Raw genomic sequence first — 14,391 nt, forward strand, 5'->3', positions numbered from 1 at the left:
TGGTATATTTGTTATGATTGATAAACCAAAACTGATACATCATTATTAATAACATTTATTTCAGGACATCCATAATTTACATTAGGGTTCATTCTTTGCGTTTTATAATTCTGTGAGTTTGGCAAATATGTAATGCCTTGTAAACATAATTATAGTATATCATGCATTAAAGTCAGTGTTCCATCTATTTACCCCTCCCTCCCTTTGGACTCCTACTAACCACTGATTTTTTTTTTAATATTCCTACAGTTTTGTCTTTTCCATATGGCATATTCAGAATCATACAGTGTAGTATTTTCAGACAAGCTCCTTTAACTTAGAAATATGCCTTTATCTCCTCCATGTTTTCTAGTGACCTGAGATCTTATTTCCTTTTATTACTGAATAATATTTCATTGCATGGATGTACCATAGTTTCTTTAACCACTCACCTACCAAAGTGAGTCTTTTCCAAATTTTGTCAATTGTCATAAAGCTGCTGTTAACATTGATGTGAAGGTTTTTGTACAAATGTAAGTTCTTGAATCATTTGATTAGGTATCTAGGAGCACAAACTTGGATCATATAGCAGGACTCTGCTTAGCTTTGTTAAGAAGTTGCCAAACTGTCTTCCAAACTAGCCATACCATTTTGCATTCCACTAGCAATGAATGAGAGTTCTTGTTGCTTCACATCCTCACTATCATTTCATATTGTCGGTATTTTTTGGATTGTAGCACTTTTAATAGGTATCTCATTGTTAACTAGTATCTCATTGTTGTTTTAATTTATAATTCCCTGATGACTTATAATGGTCAAGCATCTTTTTATATGTTGATATATCATCTGTATATCCAATTTGGTGAAGTGTATTTTCAGATCTTTTTCTCAATTTTTAATTGGAGTGTCTTCGTACTGTTGCATTTCAAGAGTTCTTAATATATTTTATATATAAGTCCTCTATTAGATTTATGTTTTACCAATACTCCTCCTTATTCTTTTTTTTCTTTCTAAATGAAGATTTAATAAATATTGTTTCTTTCATGAATGTTCTCTTTATATTTTAAAACTTACTGTCACACCCAAGGTCACCTAATTTTCTTTTGTTATCTTCTAGAAATTTTATAGTTTTGCATTTTACATTTAGGTCTATGGTTGATTTTTTGTTCATTTTTATGAAATATGTAAGATTTATGTCTAGATTTTTGCCCTTCACAGGGGGCTGATGGTTAATTTTATGTGTCAACATGACTGGGCTAAAGGATGCCCAGATAGCTGGTAAAACATATTTTGGTGGCTATCTATAAGAATATTTCCATAAAAGATTAGTATTTGAATTAATAACTAAGAAGATGGGATTGTGGATATCATTCAATCCCTTCAGGGCCCAAATAGAACAAAAAGATGGAGGAAAGTGAATTTATTCTCTATTTGATCTGAGACATCCAACTTCCATGTGCTTTTGGACTGCTTATCAGGCTTTTGGACTCTGAGGCTCACACCAGCTGGTCCCTAGTTCTTAGGCTTTTTAGCTCAGACTGAATTATATCACCAACTTTCCTGATTCTCTAACTTGCAGACAGCATATCAGGGTACTCCTTGACCTCCATAATTACATACTAATTCCTATATTAAATCTTCTTCTGTATACCTACAAATATCCTATGGATCCATTTCTATGGAGAACCCTAACACAATGCACACAATGGTGTGCATCCATTCTAGCTCATCTGTTGAAACAAGTGTTCTTTGGCTACTGACTCACTTTTTTACAAATTTAAACTGTCTATATTTGCATGGAACTATTTCTAGGCTCTCTATTCTGCTCCATTAATATTCTTCACCAATACATTATGGACCATGGCAACTTTAAACTAAGTTTTAAAGTTGGGTAGTGTCAATACCCTAATTCAGTTATTCTCCTTCAAAATTGAGCTGGCTATTCTGTGGCTTTTGCCTTTCAATATAAACTTTAGGATCAATTTCTCAACATTCACAGGGTAATTTGCTGGGACTTTGGGATTACATTGAATTCACAGATCAAGTTGGGAAGAGCTGACATCTTAACAATATTTACTCTTGCTATCCATAAATATGCAATATTTCTCCACTTTAGATCTAATGTAAATGGCAAGTTTTTAATTTCAAGCTACATTTGTTCATTGCTGTTACAGGAAAAAATTTGACTTTTATATGTTAATATTGTGTCCAAAAACCTTGTGATAATCACTTATTAATTCCAGGGGTTTTTTGTTGTTATTGATACTTTGGGATTTTCTAAATAGACAATATGTCATATATAATCAAAGTGAGTTTTATTTCTTCCTTTCTCGTTAGTAATCTTTCTATTCCCTTTTCTTGTTTTGTTGCATAAATTAGTACTCTCAGTAAGATGTTCAATTGGAATGATGATCAGGGACATCTTTGCCTTGTTCCCAATCTTAAATGGGGAGTGTCTAGTTTCTGACCACTAAGTATGATATTATCTGTAGGTTTTGTGCAGCTGTCCTGCATCTAGTTGTGGAAGTTCCCTTCTATACCTAGTTCACATTTCATTTGTTTTGTTTTAAATTTCTCTGAAACAAACAAACAAACCTGAAAAGGTAGTTTAGAGCCATATAACAAGGGACTTTAAATGCCAGGTTAATAAGCTTTAGCTTTATTTTATGAACAATAAGAAGCAAATGAAGGTTTCTGAGCAAAAAAGGGATGTAACAAAACCCTTAAACCATTTTATAATATATATATATTAAATATATATTTTTTAAATATATATATTTTAAATATATATATATATATTATATCCACTTTAGATCTAATGTAAATGGCAAGTATATATACATATATTATATACATAATTACATTTTTTTATATATAATTAGAGACACAGAACATTCATCAGTCTTGATGAATTTCTTATATGAAGACTTGACTCCCAAATGCAGTATTATGCCACTCATTCTCAACCCAGAAAAGAAAGAGTTCACTGTGATTCAGGGCAGAGTCATAAGCACCCAGTGGCCCAATGTAGCTTACTTACACGTATCCAAAATGGAGTCATCACACCTGAATCAACAGTGTTGGCACATTCACTTGCATCACTCCTCACAGGAAATTGCTGCTCTAACAGCTCTGTTAACAATTAGACAGGGATAAACCTCTGACTATCCTTGCCCTATCTGCAGAGAATGTCCTGTAGCCCTATTCTCATGGCCTCGCCTGCCTTGACTCTTCTTTACCCACCTCCCTGCCATCCTCCTTTTCTCTCCCCTTTCTCTTCTACCTGACACAATGAATTTCCAGAAGGGCAGCAGAGAGGTTAAGGGTTCTAAGCAAATTTCCTTCAAGAGCAAGGGACCACCTAGGGAAGAAATAGCACTCCTAGATCAGATTTCAAAACTTGGCTTGGTTTGGATTTCTGTTGTGTGGAGAATGGTGAATGACAGAGAGCAATCAAAGGAGCCTAGAAAGCCAAAAGTGAGACTGTAAATGATACTGTTGGCTGGATCAGATCAACCTCTGAGTTCCTGAACTTATAGGCATAAAAGCCACCCAAGCATCCGGTTCTCCCCTCCTCCTGCTTCCTGTTGCTTTCATTTTAATCTCATTTGTGATTTCTGGATCACAAGGTCCCATGATCTGAAAAAAGGCTTTTGGTAAATTTCTTGCCTTTGTTGAAAGGAAATTCCATTTCTCTTAGAAGTGCCCTTAAGGTTCTTCAGAGGTAAGTGTGGGAAATGTGCTCTTGTCTGGCCACTTTTCCATTTATTTCCCCATTCCTCTTATCTGTCCATCTATGCTTTCAACAAATACTAATTAAACAACTACAGTTACCATTCTAGCCATAAGACTTGAGATAGATATCCCTGCTCTCACAGAACTTTTCTTTTCGAATAAGAAGATAGACAACAAACAAGAATTCTAGAACATTGATACTCAAAGTGCACTCCTACTTCTAGCAGTTGGAACTTGTTGAAAATGCAGAATCTCAAGCCCCATCCCAGACCTACCAAATCAGTATCCTCCTAATGACAGATTCCCAGATGATTCATATGCACATTAAACTTTGAAAAACACTGATCTAGGACAGAATTTCTCAACAGCAGCACTATTGACATTTCAAACCAGATAATTCCTGGGGCACTGTTCTGTGCATTATAGGATGTTTAGCAGTATCCCTGGCCTCTGCCTACTAGATGCTGTCAGCAACAACCCCCACTGTCCCCCACCAGTTATGACAACCAAAAACATCGACAGCTATTAATAAAACTCTGGAAGGGGACAAAAATCACACTTCCTTCCCCAGTGAAGAAATCACAGGTCAGAATGTTTCTTTGAGAGCTCTTTGGTCAAATCTTAACATCAAAAGATTTTTTTTTCTTTTCTCAAAAATCACTCAAGTTTTGGTTTAATGTTACTACTATGGATAAAAGAGACCTAGAATTTACTATAGCATCCAAGAGGCCAAGGATTTCGGACTGGATTTCATCACTGCCAATGATATTTGCCCTGGGGTACCATCATGTAAAGGTCACCTCCTGTTTTTAAACCAGCTGGAAGATAGGGCATCAAGCTCTGTGTCTACCCTCAAATAGTAGAAGTGTGTTTACCATCAAGTATAGCTTTTTAAAAATTAATAAGATAGGCAGAATTGGAAGCTTGGGCCATTTTTTTTTTTTTTGGTACTGAGAATTGAACTCAGGGGCACCTGACCACTAAGCCACATCTCTAGCCCTATTTTATATTTATTTAGAGACAGGGTCTCACTGAGTTGTTTAGCGCCTTGCTGCTGCTGAGGCTAGCTTTGAACTCACAATCCTCCTGCCTCGGGCCTCTGGAGCCATTGGGATTACAGGCATGGCTACCATGCCCAGCTACTTGGGTAATTTTGATTGGAGAACAGAGAAAAAAAAATCAACAGATATCTCTAGACTCTCAGTTTCAGGAAATTTATGTTTCCTTGTTTGCTTTTTGTGTGTATTTTGTATTGTTTTCTTTCTTTTTTTTTTTTTAGAGCGAGAGAGAGAGAGAATTTTTTAATATTTATTTATTTATTTTTCAGTTTTTAGCGAACACAACATCTTTGTTTGTATGTGGTACTGAGGATCGAACCCGGGCTGCACGCATGCCAGGCCAGCACGCTACCGCTTGAGCCACATCCCCAGCCCTGATTTCTTTCTTTCTTTTTTTTTTTTAATTTGCTTCTTATCTTTCTGAAGATTTGTTCTCTTAATGTGTAGGTATGATCTAAGATTCTCCATTTACTATTCCTCACAAGGCACTAGGAAAAATACATAAGAAGGTGGCTTCTCACATCCTGTGGTCTGATATGATGTCAGGGCTGGCAGGAGGCCCCTGAATACAGTGCTTTTTCTTTGAGTGTTCTGCATGGTGTTTCTAGGCACACACCATTAGACTCCAAACACCATGAGCAGGAAGCCACTCCTTAACAAGACAAATGATTCTGAATGGGGCTGAGAGCCTACGACAGCAGGAATGGGATGAAGCAGCATTTCTTAAACTTGAGTCATGGGCAGAACTTTTTAAAAGGAGAAATAAATTCACACCAGTATATTCACTTAAGTTGCCTTTGTTATATAAACTTCTTTAAGTAGTATAAATACTTATTTGGACAACATGAAAAAGTATACAAATTTACAGAGTAAATATAAACAAAACTGCAAAACCAACACAAATCAAACTAACGCAAATCAACTGTAACAGAAGACAGATTTTGCTAAAATAAATTCCCTTTCACAGCATGATACTAACTTATCCATTTTGTGCTATTATAAGCAAATATGTAAGATTGGGTGGATTATAAGCATCAGAAGTTTGCTGGACTCATGGTTCTGGGCCACATAGTCCTAGAACAGGGGTGACATCTTGTGAGGACATAATGCTCTGTCATATGTGGCAGAAGGGCAAACAGACGTTCACAAAAAGTCAGGGAGACTTATAACAAACCCACCCTCACAGTCCTAACCCCCTCACAATAACAGCATTAATCATTCATGAGGGAAAAGCCCAATTGCCTCTTAAAGGTTTGACCTCTCTGTGCTGTTACAAAGGCAATTAAATTTCAGTGTTTTGGAGCAGATATTTAAACCATATAAGGCACTGACTACTACAGTCTGTTCTTTTTAGTCCAGAATATGTATATTATTGTGTGCCCCAAATTAATTAAAATTTTCTCTGTTAAAATTAAAACACACTGAAAGATTATCTGGCATCTGAAGTTCATCTTCTTTATTCAATAACTTGAAAATTAGAGCACTGCCTCTTGCCACCATCATGACCCCAACATGAATGCAAATTCCAGGATTGAGATAATTAGTTGAACTCTAAGAATACAAAAGGTCATCTAGATGATATGCTTATAATGTTGCTTAATCATCATTGAGATGAAAATGTAGTGGGAGGTTATTACAATAGGAAGTTTGCAGACATCTCTCCTCACAACAGAACATATCAGCAGACTCCCAGGGGTTTGGGAAACTCTGGGGTAAATAATTAAGAACTACTTTGAACTGTACCCAAATGACTGGTGAGAAATTTCTCTTTCTAGGACTATTTCAACTAATAAATACAAGAAGAAATGATAGAATATGAGATTTTTATAAACCTAATCAAATAATAAGTTCAGTCAATGTTAATTTTAAAAAACATACAAAAGAGAGACAATCCAAAAGAAGTAACTCAAGTGTTATTACAGAGAAAATTAAATTGGTGTGTGACTTAACCTATTTATATAATTACCAATTTTCAGGAAATATAAGGGCAGAGAAACATATTAAATGACCTCATGGGAATGCAACCAGTAAACTCCAGATGATGATGAAAAGCTCTACAAGAGAAAATGATTTCTGCAACAGATAAATTTTAAGAAATACACGAAGAAAAAAGGAAGAAACTATAAACCAAAAGACGTCTTTTAGTTATATCTATGACTGCAAAGTGTGGGCTTTATTTGGATCTAAATTGAAACAAAAATAATTCAGGACTTTAAAATTTCTTACACATGATAATAGTATAAATCATGTTTAAGATTGTTTAAAGAATCTGTATTTTGAAGAGAAATATGTATTACTGAAATTACATAGTGGAAAATATGTGATGACTTAGAGTAATTTCAGAACTCTTCACAGTTAATTTTAAAGTATCAATTTGGTTAAATCATGACTCAGTTTTTAGTCAAAAACGAGTCTATGAAATACTTTTTAGATGTGATTACCATAAAGCAGATCACCCTCCATATTGGTGGGGAAAGAGTTATTAGCAGAAAGAATCATGAAGTCAGTTGGTGGTCTTAAAAGAAAAACCTGAGATCCCTAGAGAGAATGAACTTTCCCTCTAGACAGTCTTTAGACTTGAGACGACAACACTAACACTTTCCTGCATTCCAATCGGTAGGATATTTTAGCCTCCACAGCTGCATGAGAGAATTCTTTAAAATAAATATTTAAATATTTATGTAGATAGATAGACAGAGAGATAGATCAACAAGTAGGCAGAAAACAATATACATGTATATGTCAATAGATAGGCAGAAACATCTATACATATCTGTACACCTCTGTACACACACACACACACACACATACACATGTATGCACACACGCATGCATGCACACCTACATTGCTTGAATCACAGTAGGGTTATATTCCCACCCAAAAACCATCAGAATTTGAAAATACTGTTAAGTCAAAACGCAAGTTACTCACGTATATTAATCTGTTTCCCATTGCTATAGCAAAATAACTTAAGCCTGGATAATGTATAAGGAAAAATAGTTATTTATCACATAGATCTGGCAGCTGAAAATTCAAGATCTGGTAGACCTATTTGTTCACCCTCTGCTAAAGGCTGCATAAAAGATGGCATCATGATGGGAGTGCATACATACAATAGAAAGAGACCACATGAAGAGAAAGGAAGCCAGAGAGAGGAGAAGGGCCAGTTTCACTCTTTATAATAACCCTTTCTCGGGAACTCATCTAGGTCCCATGAAAACGATGTTAATCTATTTCAAGGGCAGCATCCTCAGTGACCTAAGGACCTTGTACCAGGTTTTTCCTCTTAAAAGTTCCACCAACCTTCCAATATATGAATAGTGGTACAGAAACCACATCCAAGTCATAAAATTCTTCTCCTACCCCTCAAGGTCAGTGTCATTCTCAAATGCAAAATACAATTATTCTATTCCCAGTACTTCCAAAATCTCAATTCATTCCAGCATCACTAAAAATCCAGAAACTCCACCCAACTGTGAACCCATAAAATCAAAACACAAGTTATCTACTTGCAAGATACAGTGATGGGATAAATATTCCTATTCCAAAAGGAAAAAAATACCAAAGTAGAAGGGAATAACCAGCCCCAAAAGACTTAAATCTGGCAGTGCAGACATTAAATCTCAAAGCTCCAAGTCCACCACCCTGTACATACTGCACACAAGGTGAGCCTGCAAGGCCTCAGGAAGCCCCTTCCACAGCTCTGCTGACCACAGCCCATTTGGTGGCTGTCTCAGGCTACATGCTAATGTCTTCCTCTTTCCAAGGCTGGCACTGCACACTGCTGGTGGCTCTACTTTCAGAGGTCTCAGCTGCGGCTTCATTCCTGTGGCTCCACTAGGCTTTGCACACTTAGGGCTCTGTCCCTTTACCAAATTTCTGCCTGGCACTCAAGCTCTCCTTTAAAATTTCAGTGGAAGCTGCCGTGATCTCATAGCTCTTGCATTCTATACCTTTGCAAAATAAACACCACATGGATGCCACCAAGGTCTGCCCCAGCTTGAACTATGAATGCAGCCATAGAGTGTCTCACCACTGGAAAGCAGGGAACAGAATCTTGGATAAGCCAGTCCATCATAATTAAATTTAGCCTTCCATAAAGCTCTAGGGCATGACAGTACAGCCAAGTTTTTTGATATGGTGCAGCAAACAAATTCAGAGTACCCAGGGCTCCAACTCCTGGGTCCATGAAACAAATATGTGACTCCGGCCCTCAAGGCCTGTGAGGGAAGGGGTGGACTTGAATATTTCTGAGATGCCCTCAAGGCCTCTTTCTTATTGTCCTGACAATGAACATCTGTGTTCATATCTTTAGTAAGAAATTACTAAAACATATAACTCAACCAATAAATGGGTGAAACAACTGAACAGGCACTTCATAGAAGAAGAAAAAAGAATGGCCAACAAATATATGAAAAAATGTTCAACATCTCTAGCAACTAAAGAAATGCAAACTAAAACTACAGTGAGATTCCATCTCACTCCAGGAAGAATACAGGTAATGATAAATGTTAACAAGTATGTGGGGGAAAAGGTTCACTCATACCTTGCTGATGCAACTGCAAATTGGCACAACTGCTGTGTAAAGCAGTATGAGATTGCTCAGAAAACTTGGAATGAAACCACCATGTAACCCTTGGCATATTCCCAAAGGACTTAAAATCAACATACTACAGTGACACAGCTACATCGGTGTTTATAGCAGTTCAATTCACAATAACTAAGCTATGGAATCAACCTTGGTGCACTTTAACAGATGAATAGATAAAGAATAGGTGGTGTGTATGCACAATGGAATATTACTCAACCATAAAGAATGACTTTATGACATTTGCTGGAAAATCGATGGATTTGGAGACTACTGTACTAAGCGAAATAAGCCAGTTCCAAAAAACCAAAGGTTAACTGTTTTCTCAGATATGCGGATGCTGACACAAAACAAGTGGGATGGGGACAGAGAATAGAAGTTCATTGGATTAGACAAAGGGGAATGAAGGGAATGGAGAGGGGACAGCAATAGGAAAGACAGTGGAATGAATCTGACTTAACTTTCCGATGTACATATATAAATACACCACAGTGAAACTCCACATCTAGTACAACCACAAGACTGGATCCTAATTAGAATAAGATATACTCCATATTTGTATAAATATGTCAAAATATACTCTACTGTCTTGTATAACTAAAAAGAACACATAGAAAACTACAAATTTAATTTTATAAAGTACTGAAAACAAGTTAAAATTGCATGCATAGGCATTTAATCAATAGTAAGAGGAATAGCAATGGAACTTAAATATGATAGAATTTATCAATAATAAATAAACATTTCTAATACAAACAGTGCAGAAAACTTTCTCAAAGCAAAGATCATAGCAATCATTTTAATTTACACAAAATCAGTCTCAGTTCTGATACAATCTATATATCTGTGAATTCAGACACTGTGGATGAAATGCCAATTGGCAAACCACAAATATAAAACAATGTGGGAAAAAAAGAAATTTCTTGGTCACACCTTTACATGATTTTTCTTTGTTTTTTTTCCTTGTCAGTCTACAAATTTCCCAAAACTTTCCACTCTATTTCTAAGTCATCTGGTAATTTTCACTAAAAGCAGCCAGTAATACACATCACAGTCAGAATGCTTGGCTGTTCACAGATTTCTTACACTGGATAAGCCAATTCATCATACTTAAATTCAGCCTTCCATAAAGCTCTAGGGCATCACAGTACAGCCAAGTTTTTTGATATGGTGCAACAAGTGTGGCCTATATTCTAATTTCTAACAGAAACCATCTTATGAGTCCTCACCAGAATTGCCTTTAATATTCCACTTACAGCATAGGCTTATTTCTAGGCTGCTCCTTCAAAGTCTTCCAACTTCTACCCATTACCTAGTTCCAAAGCTGATTTCACATTTTTAGATATAGGTATAGCAACAATCCCACTCCTCAGTACCGTTTCTCTGTATAAGTCAGTTTTCCATTGCTATGGAAAAATACCTGAGACGGGTTAATATATATTTTTTTAAAAAGATGGTTTTTAGCACACAATTTTGGAGGCTGAAAGTTCAAGATCTGGTATCCCTATTTGTTCATCCTCAGCTAAAGACTGCATAAGAAATAGCATCATGGTGGGAGTGTGTGCAATAGGGAGAAATAACATAAGGAGAAAGGAAGCTGGAGAGTGGGGAGGCGCAGTCTTATAATAGCCCTCTGAGAAACTAATTGGGATCCAATGAAAACTATGTTAATATACTTCAAGGGCAGCATCCCTAATGATCTAAGGACCTTGTACCAGGCTTCAATTCTCAAAGCTCCACTATCTTCCAATATTTCCACTCAGAAGACCAAGCTTCTAACACATAAATGCCTAGGGACAAACTACATCCAAATCATAGCAACACCTAACCTACAGCACATCACAGGTTAGTAACATAATACTCTACAGAGGATCAGCTGTTCACCTCTTGATCTCCTGGCAAACTGGGCACTGTGGCTCACTGTTGCTGCCCAGCATGGTGAGAGAATGTCATGCTGCATATTGCTAACTGTGAAAAACATAAAGATTCAAAGTCTGAAGTGCAGTTTCTACTGATTGCATATCACGTTAGCAACACAATAAAGTAAAAAAAAAAATCACAAGTCATATTGTCCCATGTTGAGGAGTGTGTATACAGGTCCCACTCCCCTGCTTTTCTCAGGAAAGACTTGACTGTTTCCAAAACTACCTGGGGAAAAGAGAAGTGGATAGGAAGAAAGACAAAACAATATTGGTGGTGAGCTGGTAATTGTTGTTGAAATTGGATAACAGATACATCATTATTTCTCTATTTTTATCTCTACTTAAAATTGTCCTTGGAAAAGCTGGGAAGGATAAAAAGAGATGGAAGAGCCAAGTAGCAGAGATTTGGTCTTTCTGCATGGGGTCTGATGACAGAAAATCATTTCAGACTAAGGCTGGCCTGAGAAATCAAAGGCTATGACCCCAACACTCACACGGGAGTGGCTACAGCTGAAAGGCTTGGTCTTGGAGGTGACTCATCCCTTGGCCTTGAACTCTCAGTCTGCTTTAGATGGTACTCCCTCTGCCTCCACAGCACCTGCATATCCCTTTGCTGAAGTATTTCCTCACATTCCATGTTGAGATGACCTCTTTAACTCCCAGTCTCTTATCACTAGCCAGGAGCTCCTTACTCATCCAGCACCAAGCCTGCAGTCCAAAATGTTTGATGAATGAACTGAACAAAGCTGAGTTGTACTAGCTAAAGCCTTGTATGCAGAAGCAAGAATGGGATTAACCAGTATCTCTGAAACTTATAAGAAAATGCTTTCTAGCCCTTATTTTCTTCTCTTACTCGTTAAAGCCTGAAACTAATTGCTCCGTTTTTAATTTCCCCTTCCTTATCCTCTGAGTCCAAATATTCTCCATCATATTCAAACACCTGAGGTCATAAAGTGAGAAATGTGGCAACACTGGCAATCACTACCACAGAGTTTTATAAAATGAATCTTCAAAATCCCTACTCTGGGTGGAAGAGAAAATGCCATATAAAAATAGGAGCTTAATTTTCAGTGCTTTCATTTCAATCTCCTATGAAGAAAATCTCTGACCATTAGGATCTGTTATGACAGTCATTCTTTTAACATGGGTAACATAGAACTTTAATGTGAACATTCATTCAAATGAATGAGGTGGAATAGTCAAATTGGAGCTTTCTTTGGATTAAAGTAGAGAGTCTCAGGGTCTAATTAGGGGAGAAAGTAGGAAGCAAGAAAACTTTAATTTACCAGATCCCTTGTTTTCTACTACTGTAGTCAGAGAATTTTCCATGGAGCATGGCAGGTTATAATATTCTCTACTTTTTGTTTGTTTGTTTGTTTGAACTTTAAGGTGATTGGTATTTAGGTATCTCTCAAAGTGAATATTCATACAAATAGGACATTTCTTTGAATTTCTTGTAGTACTCTGCCTGATTTGCAGGGGAAAACTTATTTATTTTAAATCAGAATACCATTTGGCCCAGCTATCCTACTCCTCAGTTTATACCCAAAGGACTTAAAAATAGCATACTATGGTGACACAGCCACATCAATGTTTATAGCAATTCAATTCACAGTAGATAAACTATGGAACTAATCTAGATGCCCTTCAATAGATGAATGGATAAAGAAACTGTGGTATATATGCATAATGGAATATTACTCAGCAATAAAAGAGAATAAAATCATGGCATTTGCAGATAAATGGACAGAGCTAGAGAATATCATGCTAAGTGAAGTAAGCCAATCCCAAAAAAACAAAGGCTGAATGTTTTCTCTGATATGTGGATGCTGGTCCATAATGCGGGGAGCATGGGAGGAATGGAGGAACTTTGGATAGGGCAAAGGGGAGGGAGGTGGAGGGAGGGGGCATGGTGGTAGGAAAGATGGTGGAATGAGATGGACATCATTACCTAAGTACATGTATGAAGAAACAAATGGTGTGACTCTACTCTGTGTACTACCAGAGAAATGAAAAATTGTACTCTATATGTGTACTATGAATTGAAACGCATTCTGCTGTCATGTATAACAAATTAGAATAAATAAATAATTTTTTTTAAAAACCCCAAATCCTAGCATATCCTATTTATAAATTCAATAAATAAAAAAAAAATTAGTTAAATGCCAGCTTTGCATATGAAACTAACCTACAGAGGTAGAGAGAAACTGGAAAGGGAGAAAGAGAAAAACACCTAAACTTCAATCACCTTAAAGTTCAAGTTCAGACAAGAAAAAGTGGAATTCCATGTTCCCAGAAAACTGCTCTTCTGCCAGCAAGGCACTGTTAAGTCTCAGGAGAAAGGAAGTCACATGATCTAAATGGTGTTCAAGTAAGATTAACTTGGCAGCCAGGCACAGATATATGACAGGGAGAAAGGGGCTGCAGGCAAGGAAACCAGTTAGAAGACAATCACAGACGCTCATTACCTAGATGATGAGTCTGAGTCAGAGCAGGCGGTGAGAACAGGGAATAGAGGGGCAACAGTGCATCTTACTGGAAGGAAGAACAGACACGCCCTAGGGACCCGCTTGGTCAAGACTATGGTTGATGATGACTCTGAGATGGAAACAAGACAGGGCAAAGGGCACTCCAGGGCCAAGTACCAGCCACATCCCTGCACCCTCAGGTGCCTGTCTTCTCACCAGAGCACAAGCCCTGAGCAGTCAGGGGCGCTCCTTGGCTCTAGCACTCCACGGGTTTTCACACTGCTGACCACAGGCCTGGTGTTAGATGGACTCAATGAGTATTCCCAGCAGGCTCTTTCCTCTGCCTGAAATGTTCTGTACCCACTGTCATCTAGAAAGTCCACATAGGAAGAGCTCCGTCAAGGTCCAGCACCAGTCCCTTCCTCAGAGAGGACTTCCTCAGCCACGTGGTCTAAATTACATACTCCTATTTTTTTCTCCATAGAAACTTATCTTCACAGTATGTATTATAATGTTTATTTTTCTAATTACAATTTGTACTTTTTATTTATTTTTAAATTTTCTTCTGATTTTGTTTTTCTACCTACCCCTACTAGGCCATAAGCTCCAAAAGTCTGTGAATTCCTAGCAGCCAGCACTA

The 14,391-nt window shown here is 37.2% G+C and overlaps 1 protein-coding gene across 3 annotated transcripts in view; it reads right to left on the reverse strand.

The window, feature by feature from the left end:
- LOC107136361 (transmembrane protein 45A) overlaps nt 1-14,391 on the reverse strand; it is a 67,820-nt gene that overhangs the window by 33,225 nt on the left and 20,204 nt on the right. The gene's annotated exons all lie outside the window — the stretch shown is intronic.

This window comes from Marmota marmota, unplaced genomic scaffold (genome assembly GCF_001458135.2).
Source record: "Marmota marmota marmota unplaced genomic scaffold, marMar, whole genome shotgun sequence".
NCBI classification, from domain to species: Eukaryota; Metazoa; Chordata; class Mammalia; order Rodentia; family Sciuridae; genus Marmota; species Marmota marmota.